At 53.2% G+C, this 14401-nt stretch overlaps 1 long non-coding RNA gene across 2 annotated transcripts in view; it reads right to left on the bottom strand.

The window, feature by feature from the left end:
• LOC132810812 (uncharacterized) overlaps positions 1-13410 on the bottom strand; it is a 38970-nt gene extending 25560 nt beyond the window's left edge. The window contains exons 1-3 of one of the 2 annotated variants that reach the window (XR_009643112.1): positions 13340-13410; positions 12238-12352; positions 5322-5670 (exon numbers count right to left, since the gene is read on the bottom strand). This is a non-coding gene — a long non-coding RNA (uncharacterized LOC132810812). The remainder of the gene's footprint in view (positions 1-5321; positions 5671-12237; positions 12353-13339) is intronic. The other variant, XR_009643111.1, reaches the window with a different exon arrangement.
• Between the last annotated feature and the right edge of the window lie 991 nt (positions 13411-14401).

Raw genomic sequence — 14401 nt, 5'->3', positions numbered from 1 at the left:
AGCGAGGTAGGGGGACACACACAGCGAGGTAGGGGGACACACACAGCGAGGTAGGGGGACACACACAAACACAGCGAGGGAGGGACACACACAAACACAGCGTGGGAGGGACACACACAAACACAGCAAGGTAGGGGACACACACAAACACAGCAAGGCAGGGGACACACACAAACACACAGCGAGGGAGGGACACGCGCACACACAGCGAGGGAGGGGGACAGCCACAGCGAAGGGGGGGACACGCACACAGCGAGGGAGGGGGACACGCACACAGCGAGGGAGGGGGACACACACATAGCAAGGGGGTGGGACACACCCACACAGGGAGGGAGGGGCACACACACAGCGAGGGGGTGGGACACACACAGCGAGGGAGGGACACACACACACACACAGCGAGGGAGAGGACACACACACAGCGATGGAGGGGGATACTCACGCACACAGCGAGGGGGGGGTCACGCACAGCGAGGGAGGGGACACACAGCGAGGGAGGGGACACACAGCGAGGGAGGGGGAGACACGCACACACAGCGAGGGAGGGGGACCACACACACACAGCGAGGGAGGGGACACACACACACACAGCGAGGGAGGGACACACACACACACAGCGAGGGGGACACACACACACACAGCGAGGGAGGGGACACACGCACACAGCGAGGGGGGGGGACAAACACACACACACAGCGAGCGGGTGGGACACAAACAGCAAGCGGGTGGGACACACACACACGCACAGCGAGGGAGGGACACGGACACGGACACGCACACACAGCGAGGGAGGGACACACACACACACACACACACACAGCGAGGAAGGGAGACACACACACACACAGCGAGCGGGGGGGACACACACACACACACACAGCGAGCGGGTGGGACACACACACAGCGAGGGAGGGACACGCACACACACACACACACACACACACACACTGCGAGGGAGGGGACACACAGCGAGGGAGGGGACATACACACACAGCGAGTGAGGGAGGACACACACAGTGAGGGGGGGGGTCACACACATACACAGCGAGGGAGGGACATGCGCAATCACACAGCGGGGGGGGACACAGCGAGGGGGGGACAAACAGCGAGGGGGTGGGACGCACACACAGCGATGGGGGGACAAACAGCGAGGCGGGGACACACACAGCGAGGGGGTGGGACGCACACACAGCGAGGGAGGGACACACACACACACACACACAGTGAGGGAGGGACACACACACACACCACACACGCACAGCAAGGGAGGGACATGCGCACACACACACAGTGAGGGGGACACACACGCACAGCGAGGGAGGGACATGCGCACACACACACAGTGAGGGGGACACACACACACAGCAAGGGAGGGACACACACACACACACACGCACAGTGAGGGAGGGACACGGACACGCACATACAGCGGGGGAGCGGGGACACACACACACACACACACACACACACACACACACACAGCGAGGGAGGGACATGCGCGCACACACACAGCGAGGGAGGGGGACACACACACAGCGAGGGAGGCACACGTGCACACACAGCGAGGGGGGACACGCACACACACAGCGAAGGAGGGACACACACACACAGAGCGAGGAAGGGGGGGAAAACAGACACACACAGCGAGCGGGTGGGACCCACACAGCGAGGGGGTGGGACACACACACAGCGAGGGGGTGGGACACACACACAGCGAGGGGGGGGGACACACACACAGCGAGGGAGGGGACACACACACAGCGAGGGAGGGGGACACACACACCGAGCGGGTGGGACACACACAGAGCGAGGGAGGGGGACACTCATGCACACAGCGAGGGGGGGTCACAAACAGCGAGGGAGGGGGACACACAGCGAGGGAGGGGGACACGCGCACACACAGCGAGGGAGGGACACGCGCACACACAGCGAGGGAGGGGGACACACACACACAGCGAGGGAGGGGGACACACACACACAGCGAGGGAGGGGACACACACACAGCGAGGGAGGGGGACACACACACACAGCGAGGGAGGAGGACACACACACACAGCGAGGGAGGGGGACACACACACAGCGAGGGAGGGGGACACACACACACAGCGAGGGAGGGGGACACACACACACAGCGAGGGAGGGGGACACACACACAGCGAGGGAGGGGGACACACACACAGCGAGGGAGGGGGACACACACACACAGCGAGGGAGGGGGACACACACACACAGCGAGGGAGGGGACACACACACAGCGAGGGAGGAGGACACACACACACAGCGAGGGAGGGGACACACACACAGCGAGGGAGGGGACACACACACAGCGAGGGAGGGGGACACACACACACAGCGAGGGGGGGTCACACACAGCGAGGGAGGGGGACACACAGCGAGGGAGGGGGAGACACACACACAGCGAGGGAGGGGGACACACACACAGCGAGGGAGGGGGACACTCACACAGCGAGGGAGGGGGACACTCACACACAGTGAGGGGGGGTCACGAACAGTGAGGGAGGGGGACACACAGCGAGGGAGGGGGACACGCGCACACACAGCGAGGGGGGGACACGCGCACACACAGCGAGGGGGGGTCACGAACAGTGAGGGAGGGGGACACACAGCGAGGGAGGGGGACACGCGCACACACAGCGAGGGAGGGGGACACGCGCACACACAGCGAGGGGGGGACACGCGCACATAGCGAGGGAGGGGGGACACGCACACAGAGCGACGGACACGCACACACAGCGAGGGAGGGACATGCACACACACAGCGAGGGAGGGGGACACACGCACACACAGCGAGGGAGGGGGGACATGCACACACAGAGCGAGGGAGGGGGACACACGCACACACAGCGAGGGAGGGGGGACACGCACACACAGCGAGGGAGGGGGGACACGCGCACACACAGCGAGGGAGGGGGACACGCGCACACACAGCGAGGGAGGGGGACACGCGCACACACAGCGAGGGAGGGGGACACGCGCACACACCACACACACACACACACACACACAGCGAGGGAGGGGACACGCACACACACACAGCGAGGGGGGGACACACGCACACACACACGAGGGGCTGGGACACACACACACAGCGAGGCGGGGACACACACACAGCGAGGGGGGGACACACACACAGCGAGGGGGGGACACACACACAGCGAGGAGGGACACACACAGCGAGGGAGGGGACACACACACAGCGAGGGAGGGACACACACACAGCGAGGGAGGACACACACACAGCGAGGGAGGGGACACACACACAGCGAGGGATGGGGACACACACACAGCGAGGGATGGGGACACACACACAGCGAGGGATGGGGACACACACACAGCGAGGGATGGGGACACACACACAGCGAGGGATGGGGACACACACACACACAGCGAGGGAGGGGACACACACACAGCGAGGGATGGGGACACACACACACACAGCGAGGGAGGGGACACACACACACACAGGGTGGGAGGGACATGTGCACACACAGCCAGGAAGGGACACGCACACACACAGTGAGGGAGGGACACGCACACATACACAGCGAGGGAGGGGACACACACACACACAGGGTGGGAGGGACATGTGCACACACAGCCAGGAAGGGACACGCACACACACAGTGAGGGAGGGACACGCACACATACACAGCGAGGGAGGGGGACACACACACAGCGATGGAGGGGCATACTCACGCACACAGCGACGGGGGGTCACGCACAGCGAGGGAGGGGGACACACAGCGAGGGAGGGGGAGACACGCACACACAGCAAGGGAGGGGGACACACACACACAACGAGGGAGGGGGACACACACACACACACAGCAAGGGAGGGGGGACACGCACACACAGCGAGGGAGGGGGGGACAAACACACACAGCGAGGGAGGGACACACACACACACACGCGCACACACAGAGCAAGGAAGGGACACACACACATACAGCGAGCGGGTGGGACACACACAGCGAGGGGGTGGGACACACACACACACAGCGAGGGGGTGGGACACACACACACACACACACAGCGAGGGAGGGACACACACACACAGCGAGGGAGGCACACGTGCACACACAGCGAGGGGGGACACACGCACACACACACACACACACACACACACACAGAGCGAGGAAGGGGGGGAAAACAGACACACACAGCGAGCGGGTGGGACACACACCCACATACAAACACACACACACACACACACATATACAGCGAGGGTTGGGGACACACACACACCACACACATACACACACACACACACACACACAGAGCGAGGAAGGGACACACACACACAGCGAGGGAGGGACACACACACACACACACACACACACAGCGAGGGAGGGGACACACACACACACACACACACACACACACACACACACACAGAGCGAGGGAGGGGGACACACACACAGCGAGGGAGGGACACGGACACGCACACACACACACACACAGAGCGAGGGAGGGGGACGCACACACACAGTGAGGGAGGGACACGCACAGATACACAGCGAGGGAGGGACAGACACAGCGATGGAGGGGGACACTCACACAGCGAGGGAGGGGGACACACGCACACAGCGGGGGGGGGTCACGAACAGCGAGGGAGGGGGACACAGCGAGGGAGGGGGACACACAGCGAGGGAGGGGGACGCGCACACACAGCGAGGGAGGGGGACACGCACAAACAGCGAGGGAGGGGGACACGCACACAGTGCAAGGGAGGGGGGACACGCACACAGAGCGAGGGAGGGGACACACGCACACACAGCGAGGGAGGGGGGACACGCACACACAGCAAGGGAGGGGGGAGACGCATACACAGCGAGGGAGGGGGGAGACGCGCACACACAGCGAGGGAGGGGGACACGCGCACACACAGCGAGGGAGGGGGACACGCGCACACACAGCGAGGGAGGGGGACACGCGAACACACAGCGAGGGAGGGGGACACGCGCACACGCGCACACACACACACACACACAGAGCGAGGGAGGGGACACGCACACACACACAGCGAGAGAGGGGCCACACGCACATACACACGAGGGGGTGGGACACACACACAGCGAGGCGGGGACACACACACACACACACACACACACACACAGAGCGAGGGATGGGTGGGATACACACAGCGAGGGAGGGACACACACAGTGAGGAGAGTTACACACACACAGCGAGGGAAGGGGACACACACAAACACAGAACAAGGGAGGGACTCGTGCACACACAGTGATGTGTCTCCTCGGACGTGTAATCGTCCAGCTCTCACTCTAGTCTGCTCCCTCACAGGGTCACCGTCTCTGTCACTCCCAGGTACAGCGAGGCCTCGATCCTCAGTGCTGATTTATATTCTCCCAGGTGTGAGTCAGCCTCAAGCTCCTGCTCCAAGTTGCTCCCTCCCACGGTCACTCCCTCTGTGACTCGGTGCTGATTTCCAGCCTCCTGCTCTGCTGTTTCTCCAGATCCAAGTCCCAGTCGGCCTTGACCCTCGCTGCTGATTTATATTCTCCCGCTTTGTGCTGCTCTCTCTCAGATTCTCTCCCTTAGTGACTCCCAGGTAATGGTAGGCCGCAAGCCTCAGCTGAGATTTATAACATCCCATTCCGCACTGGTCTCTTACAGGATCACCATTGTACCTGGAAGACAGTGGGAAATAGGAGGATTAGACAGAGCAGAGGGTGTTACAGTGATTGATGGAGCTGTAGGGGATGGAACAGGTTATCTGGGGAGCTAGGCAGACCTGCAGTAACTAAAGAGCGTTACTGGAAGATACAGCGAGTTGCAGAAACTGAAGAAGGCAAAGGAAATAGCGAGATGGGGGCTTGCTCATGACGGAGCTTTGTAGAGTCTAAAGGGCTTCAAAGTTTGGGAGAAGATTTGTAGCTCGGGTGCTCGTTGTTGTGGTTCTGTTCGCCGAGCTGGGAATTTGTATTGCAGACGTTTCGTCCCCTGTCAAGGTTACATCCTCAGTGCTTGGGAGCCTCCTGTGAAGCGCTTCTGTGATGTTTCCTCCGGCATTTATAGTGGTTTGTCTCTGCCGCTTCCGGTTGCCAGTTCCAGCTGTTCGCTGCAGTGGCCGGTATATCGGGTCCAGGTCGATGTGTCTGTTGATTGAATCTGTGGATGAGTGCCATGCCTCGAGGAATTCCCTGGCTGTTCTCTGTTTGACTTGTCCTATAATAGTAGTGTTGTCCCAGTCAAATTCATGTTGCTTGTCATAGGAGTGTGTGGCTACTAAGCATAGCTGGTCGTGTCGTTTCGTGGCTAAATGGTGTTCTTGGATACGGATCGTTAGCTGTTTTCCTTTTTGTCCTATGTAGTGTCTTGTGCAGTCCTTGCATGGGATTTTGTACACGATGTTGGTTTTGCTCATGCTGGGTATCGGGTCCTTTGTTCTGGTGAGCTGTTGTCTGAGAGTGGCTGTTGGTTTGTGTGCTGTTATGAGTCCGAGTGGTCGCAGTAGTCTGGCTGTCAGTTCAGAAATGTTCTTGACGTATGGTAACATGGGCCAGTCCTTTGGGCCGTGGCATGTCCTCGTTCTGTTGTCTTTCCCTGAGGCATCTGTTGATGAAATTGCATGGTGTTTGACCCCACCCCACAGCTCACCAATAGGATAAACAACACACTGAGAAACTACAAAAAAGATAGATAACCACGTTTGACCTACAGATAATGAAAACTGAAAGCAACAACACCTTCAGATTCTATGGACTACCTAAAGTACACAAACCAGACATCCCACTCAGACCCATAGTATCACTACCAGGGACACCATCACACAAACTGGCTAAAGAGCTACAACAGAAACTGAAACACCTGATCAGCAGATCCAGACACTCTATACAGTCAACACAGGAATTCTTGGACATCATCAGAAATACACACGTAGACAAGGAAGAAACTATTCGACGTAACAGCACTGTTCACCTCTCTTGACAAAACCCTAGCCAGAGAAACAATAGCCAACCTGCTGGACGTACAGAACAGACAACAAGACGGGGAACCTATCAACAAAGACGGCATACTCAAACTACTGGACCTGTGCCTCACAACACACTTCACATTCAACAACCAAATATGTGAACAAATCAACAGCACACCCATGGGCTCACCCATCTCTGGACTCATCGCAGAAGCGGTAATGCAAAGATTAGAACAAACAGTCTTACCGCAAATTCAACCCAAACTCTGGGTCAGATATGTGGATGACACCTTTGTAATAATTAAAAACACAGAAATAGAGAACACACACCAGATCATCAACGCCACACTCACAGGAATCCGATTCACTACAAAGGTAGAAAAGGACAACCAACTCCCATTCCTAGACGTGATGGTACAGAGAACACCGAACGGAGAATTCACCACAAAGGTATACAGGAAAGCCACACACACAGACCAAGTCCTGAACTACGAAAGCAACCACCCCAACACACACAAAAGAAGTTGCATCAAGACATGGTTCAAAAGGGCCACAACACACTGCAGTACACCAGAACTGCAAAAAGAGGAAGAAGAACACCTCTACAATGTATTCGCCAGAAACGGATACCCCCGCAGTTTCAGTCAGGATTGTCTGTATGGATCTGCTAGACAACTGTCCTCTGATATTGATGAGGGCAGTCCAGATGATGTGGGTTACATGGAGTTCATTAAGGTCTTTGACAAGGTCCCACACGGAAGGCTGGTCCAAAAGGGAAGATCCCATGGGATCCAAGGTCAGTTGGTAAATTGGCTCCACAATTGGTGGAGGGTTGGTTTTGTGATTGAAAGCCTTTGCCCAGCGGGTGTACCACAGGGATCTGTGCAGGAGCCATTGCTGGACATTATGGACATTAATCACTCGGATGGGAAAGCAGAAGGTAACATTAGTAGGTTTGTATATAACATGAAAGGTGAGGGTGTTGTCCATGGTGAGGGGGATGGACTCAGGCTGCAGTCTAATGTCCATCAGATGATAAACTGAGCAGAGGAATGGCAGACAGAGTTTACTTCTGATCACTGTGAGGCAATGCACTGTGGGAAGTCTCATAAACAAATGATATCCATCATGAATGGTCGGTCCTCCTGGAGTACTGAGGAATACAGGGACCTTGGTGGGCAAGTCCCTGGATGTCTGAAGGTGTCAGCACAGGTAGACAGGGCTGGGAAGGCACCTGAACTGGGAGCAGGAGGGGGACCCATATCCTGGTGGGGAACGTTGCTGGAGCTGCTCGAGAGGATTTAAACTTGTCTGGCAGGGCTGTGTGACTCCAAAGAGTTGTAAGGCCAGAAGGAAATTTGAGGCTGGTACAGATGTTGTAGACAGCAATATAAATAGACAAGGCAGGCACGAACATAGCAGACAATGAGGGAAAACGGGTGGATTAAACTGCAGTTATTTCAATGCAAAGGGCCAGACAGATAAGGCAGATAAACCCAGAGCATGGATGGGAACATGGGATTGGGATACCATAGGTATTACAGAAACACAGCTGAGGGAGCGACAGGACCAGCAGCTCGATGTTCCGGAGACAGATGCTGCAGGAAGGATAGAACAGGAGGCAAAACAGGCGGAGAGCTGGTGGTTTTGACTGGGGGAAACATCCCAGCAGGACCTAGAGGGAGTATTCATGCAGGATCGCCCAGTTAAACGATATTAGTGGAACTGAGAAATAAAAATTGGCCATTAGTTTTCTATGGTCGGACTACAGCGATAGGCAATGGGAGATGAAGGAGCAAATATGTCAGGAGATCTCAGATATCTCTTATAATATTAGGGTTGTAATGATAGGGGATCCTAACTGTTCCAAACGTGGACTGGGATTCCTACTAAGTTAAGCATTTGGATGAAAGGAATTTGTTAAGTGTGTTCCTGAAACTCCCAGTCATTATGTAAGTGGCCCAACTGGAGAATGGGGCTAAAGCTGACCTCCCCTTGGGAAACAAGGTCGGGAACGGGACTGAGGGGTTAGTGGGGGAGCCCTTTGGAAAGTCACCACAATTGTATTCGTTTGAAAATAGTGATGGAAAAGGAAAGGCCTGGCCCACAAGTTCAAGTTATTCAATGGAGCAAGATAGTATTCGACATGAATTTTTAAAGTAGATCTGGGGAGGCGATTTGCAGGTATGTGGATGGGTGTATGAATAGCAAAGATTTAGAGGGATATTGGCAAAATTGTGGCAAATGTGACTAGAAACGTCATGCAGGAGTTGGTCTGAAGGGCCTGTTTCCATGCTGTATATCTCTATGACCCAATGTCTTGAAATGAGTCCACATTATCGAAGAGGAGGTGCTGGAGGGTTTAAAACACAAAGGTAGATAAATCCCCAGGACGTGATCAAATGTAGCTCAGGACATTGTGGGAAGCTGGTGAAGACATTGTAGTAAAAAATGAGGTCTGCAGATGCTGGAGATCACAGCTGCAAATGTGTTGCTGGTCAAAGCACAGCAGGTTAGGCAGCATCTCAGGAATAGAGAATTCGACGTTTCGAGCATAAGCCCTTCATCAGGATGCTCGAAACGTCGAATTCTCTATTCCTGAGATGCTGCCTAACCTGCTGTGCTTTGACCAGCAACACATTTGCAGCAGAAGACATTGTAGGGCCCCTAGCAGAGATATTTGTACCATAGAGAGCTATGTGTGAGAGGCTGATAGACTGGAGGGTGGCATTGTGGACAGTGAAGGTGGTTTTCTGAGATTACAAAGGCATCCTGATGAAATGCGTGAACAGCTGAAAAGCTGTAGATGGAGTTCAATCTGAATAAATGTGCGGGAATGCATTTGGTACAACAAACACGGGCAGGGCTTATACAATTAATGGTAGGACCTTCGGGAGTGTCGTAGAACAGAGGGACCTCAGGGTTCAGGTACATAATTCTTTGAAATTTGTAACATGGAGAGACAGGATAGTTTAAAAAAAGGTGCTTGCCTCATTTGCCTTCACTGCTCAGTCCTTTGGATATAGGAGTTGGAAGCCATATTGAGATTATACAGGCCATTGGTGAGTCCTCTTCAGGAATACTGTGTCCAGTTCTGGTCGACCAGTTATAGGAAGGATATTATTAAGCAGGAAAGGGTTGGGAGGAGATTTACTGGGATGTGGCTGGGTATGAAAGGCTTCAGTATGAAGAAAGGCTGAACAGGTTGGTATTTTTCACTGAAACCTGAATGTTGACAGATGACCTCATAGATGTTTATAAAATCATGAGGAGGATAGATCGAGTTAATGGGAGTTGTCTTTCCCATGGACAGGGGAGTTTCAAGGCAAGGCATTACATTTTTAAGTTTAGAGGAGAGACATATAAAAAAAAGACATGAGGAGCACATTGTTACACAGAGGATGGGTTGTGTGTGGAATGAACTTCCCAAGGAAGGGGTGAATGTGGGGACATTTACAATGTTTAAAAGACATTTGGATTAGGGCAGAAATAAGAAAGGTATGAAGGAATATGATCCAGGAACAGGTAGGTGGGATGAGATCCGTTTTAGAGTATGGTTAGTGTTAACAGAACAGTGTGGTATGACTCTCTGACTATGATTATAATGTTGTGTCATTAATTAAGAAAGGCTGCAAGAGAAAGCCAGGGAGCTACAGGCTGATGAGCGAGACATCAGGGTGGGTCAGTTGTTCTGACAGGTAGGCCTTATTACGAACAGCCAGCATGGCTTTGTGCGTGGGATAACATGTCTCACAAACTTGACTGGAGTTTGCTCAAGATGTGACCAAAAACATAGACAAAGGCAGAGCAACAGACGTTGTTTCTGGCTTCCACAAACCCCTGTTCAGGGTGAAGCCTGATCCATTGGTTAGTAACGGTAGATAACAAAGGATCAGGGAGAGCTTGCCAACTGGATACAAAATGGGATGACAGTGAGAGACAGAGGATGGTGGGAGAGGGTTGTTGTTTAAACTGGGGCCTCTGACCAGCAGTGTGCTGTAAGGATTGGTGATGGGACCACTGTTGTGCACCATTTACATAAACAATCTGAGTGAAAAGAGAGCAGTCCCTGTTAGTATGTTTGTGGATACCAAGATTAGTGGAAGAGTGGGCAGGGAATATAGATATCGAAGGGGATATTAATCAACTGGGCCAGTGGGCCAAGGAATGAAAGATAGAGTTTAATTCAGGTATTGGATTTAATCAGACAAACCAGGGAGGACTAACACAGTTAATGGTTGGGCCCTGGAGAGTGTTGTAGAAAAGGGAGAGACCAAGGGGTGCAGTTACATTGTTCCTTGGACTGGCATCACAGGGGGACCGGGTGTTGAAAGCGGTAATTGGCACACTTGTCTTCATTGGTCAGAGCATTGAGTACATGAGTTGGAGATATTGGTAACACTGTCGTCAATATTTCTCCTGGGCAGAGGAGGCCACAGGGTTACCTTATAAAGGTTTATGAAACAATGTAGGGCCTAAGTACGGTGAATAGCCAAGGGTAGGTGAGTCCAAAGCTAGAGGCATAAAGGTGGGGTGAGAGAGTAAGGATTTAAAGAGGGAGCTGAGGGGCAACATTATCCACAGAAAATGGTGCATAGACGGAATGGACTGCCAGAGGAAATGGTAAAATCAAGTACAATTACAACATGGAAAAGGCACTTGGGCAGGTACATGGAGAGGGGAAGGTTTGAAAGGATATGGGCCAAACACAGGCAAATGTGACTCATTCCATTTAGGAAACCTCGTCCGAAGAATCATGCCGCACAGAAACAGACCCTACGTCTGCAGTTATTGGAGGAGAAGACTATCGAGACAACGCATGTTGTAGAGACTAAAGCAAGTTACAGCGTTATGGATGGTCATCTGGACTGGAGGTTTCAAATATGTGAAATAATTGGTGAGAGGGGAGGAGATGACAGAGATAGGAACTGTGATAGGAGTTAGAATGATTGAAGACACTGGTCCTCAATACAAGCCGTAGATAGTGTTGGAGAGGGAATAGGGAACAGAAAGATCCCAGATTGCATTACCACCCTCTCATGGGAGGCCTGCTTTCCCCTCAGTTGTTCTGATGCTCCCTAAGAAAGCACAGGACTGGACTGATAACTGGGAACTCCCGATGCTGTCTCATTACAACAAAACTTGCAGCAGGTATGGTGATTGAGCCTGGGTTGTGTCTGTACTGTGCTCCCCCTCCAGCACTTTCTCTATGTCCTGTCTTGTTAGCTGATGTTTGGATCCCTCTTACTACTTTCTGCTCTGTGCACTGGAGTGATCTTACCTGGCAGCAGGATTGATTGAAGACTCCGACCTCCCTGACTGTGTCTTTCCGGCTGACCAACCATCGTCCCAGCCAGCAGTTGGCAAGTCTATTGAGTCAGGAACTCCATGAGTACCTGTAGAAGACACAGAAAGGGGCAGAATGGGAAATTAGACTAATGCTTTGAGGGTGACACATATAGAATGGCACTGAGCCCCACATAGATCTGGAAAATCCCAGTCTCCATTCCTGACCTGTGCTGCCTCATCTCTCTGGAGCGGAGAATTCTGTTGGCTCATGATCTGGAGTAGCTTCAAAAGTGAGAGAGGCTGACAGAAGCAGCAATTAGACCCCCACAGTGAGGGATACCAGACGGTGAGGTACTGAGTCACTACACCAGAGCGCCGGGTCAAACAATTGTGCAGGAAGAAAGGGTTTTGATTCATGTTGCACTGGGATATACAAACTGTGAGCAGGTGAAGTGATGGCCTTGGGGCATTATTGTGTGACTATTTATCCAGAAACTCAGCAAGTGTTCTCTGGACACAAGTCCAAATCCCACCATTGTAAATGATTGAATGTGAAATAAATGCTTCAAAAATGATGTAATTAAAAAACATGTAAGTGAGTATTAAACAATTGCTGATGTTAAGAAAAATCCACCGGGTGCATCCCTGTCTTTGGTGAAGTAATCTAAAATGGGACTGGGATATCACAGGGATTACAGAACAACAGCTGAGGGAGGGACAGGACAGGCAGCTCAATGCCCCAGGGGACAGATGCTGCAGGAAGGACAGAAGGGGAGCTGAGAGAGGAGGAGAGCTGCTGGTTGTGATTGGGGTGAAACATCACAGCAGGGACTGAGAGAGGAGATTCCTGCGGGACCGCCCAGTGACGCTGTGTTCATGGAATTCATCAGTAACAATGGGGCTTCCCTTTCCTCTGATTGTTCTACAGACCCCGATAGCCCCGCCCTCCTGCACCTTGACCTTCACAACATGGCGGCCCAGAGCGCTCCCTCTTCCCTCAAACAAATGGCGGCCGTGACCCTGGGCCGCTTCCCCTGATCAGAGACCGCCACCTCCTTCCCGGGCCTGGAGGGGCTTTTTTGTGTTTTTTTTACCTCTATCCGAGATTTGTGAATTCTGTCCGCTCCTTTCTCCCAGCGACGCTCCCACACACCGGCTCTGAGCGCACTCTCTGAAGCCGATCGCAGCTACTTGCCGGAGAATTCAGCTCCGTGTCTCTCCCTCTCCCTGTCCCGATCAGTGTGACACTGCGCATGTGCCACATAGGAACCAAACTGCGCGTGCGTCTGAGGTTTCCGGTGAGTTTATACAGATTATTCATAACTGAAGAGAATCATGGGTGAAATATTTGTCATTAACAACAGTTCTGTCGACTTACAGATATAGAGCTGGCTAGTATGAGAGTAGATTGTTCGGTCCAACTCAACCATACTGGCCAAGTATGTAAATTACCAGTCGTTCTGAGTTTGAAAACAAGTTTCTTACTCAATTTGTGCAAATCGATTGAAAATATGTACGTTATCAGATTTACATCACAACTATTTCTTAAAATCTCACATTGATTTATGACAGAGGTTTAACACTCCACTATGTAGTGAAAACGATCAATCCTGCAAAACAGTTTGCATTCTGACCAATCCTGACGCGTTCACTCCCGAGAATGCTTTGGCCCCGCCCCTCACTCACTCTGGTTCGAGGACCGGCCGCCGCTTGGTCCTCCAGTTCCGCCCCTTCCTCCCATTTGCAGAGTTGATTCGGGCGTGACTCAGCAGCTAAGCACCAGAAACATTAAGGGACAAGGGAATTTAGAGTCGATGTCTTGTGATGCGGTGAAAATATCCCGAATCTTGACCGGGAGGCCTGGGTTCAATTCACAGCGAGTGCAGGTGCGTCTAATAACAACTTTAAACAGGTTCATTCGGAAAAAACAAGGGAACCGAGTAAAAACAATAGAAAATGCATACAATGTGGTGGGGTTCTCAATGTCAGATGATTTTAGTCTTTACCAAGTGTTTCAGGGCCCCAATGGGTCCCAGTACAGACTATTCCACTCCACCTAGTGCGCAGCCAGATACCAGGATTGTGGGGCAAATTGTTGTGGTGGGATCCAGAGGTGCTTTCCCTCTATTTTGGAGGTAAAAATAGGTGAGAAGAAG

Source organism: Hemiscyllium ocellatum, unplaced genomic scaffold (assembly GCF_020745735.1).
Source record: "Hemiscyllium ocellatum isolate sHemOce1 unplaced genomic scaffold, sHemOce1.pat.X.cur. scaffold_1974_pat_ctg1, whole genome shotgun sequence".
In the NCBI taxonomy this organism is placed as follows: domain Eukaryota; kingdom Metazoa; phylum Chordata; class Chondrichthyes; order Orectolobiformes; family Hemiscylliidae; genus Hemiscyllium; species Hemiscyllium ocellatum.
This window is presented reverse-complemented; position numbering and strand designations above follow the sequence as displayed.